Genomic DNA, 238 nt, shown 5'->3' on the forward strand with positions numbered 1-238 from the left:
TGTTAGGTGCTGTCGAGTTGGTTTTGACTCAAGGGACCCTGAATTGGGTTTCCAAGGAGTGGCTGGTGAGTTTGAAACACCGACCCTGTGGTTTACTACTTATCATAAAGCACCATACCAGGACTTCATAGTCCTTTAAAATACATAATTATTAACTGATCCAAAGATGAAAAGTCAACCAGAATAAAAGTTTAATCATTACAAATATTAAATCAGTAGTCAAAACTTACCAATAAAA

Source organism: Chrysochloris asiatica, unplaced genomic scaffold (assembly GCF_000296735.1).
Source record: "Chrysochloris asiatica unplaced genomic scaffold, ChrAsi1.0 scaffold00007, whole genome shotgun sequence".
Taxonomy (NCBI): domain Eukaryota; kingdom Metazoa; phylum Chordata; class Mammalia; order Afrosoricida; family Chrysochloridae; genus Chrysochloris; species Chrysochloris asiatica.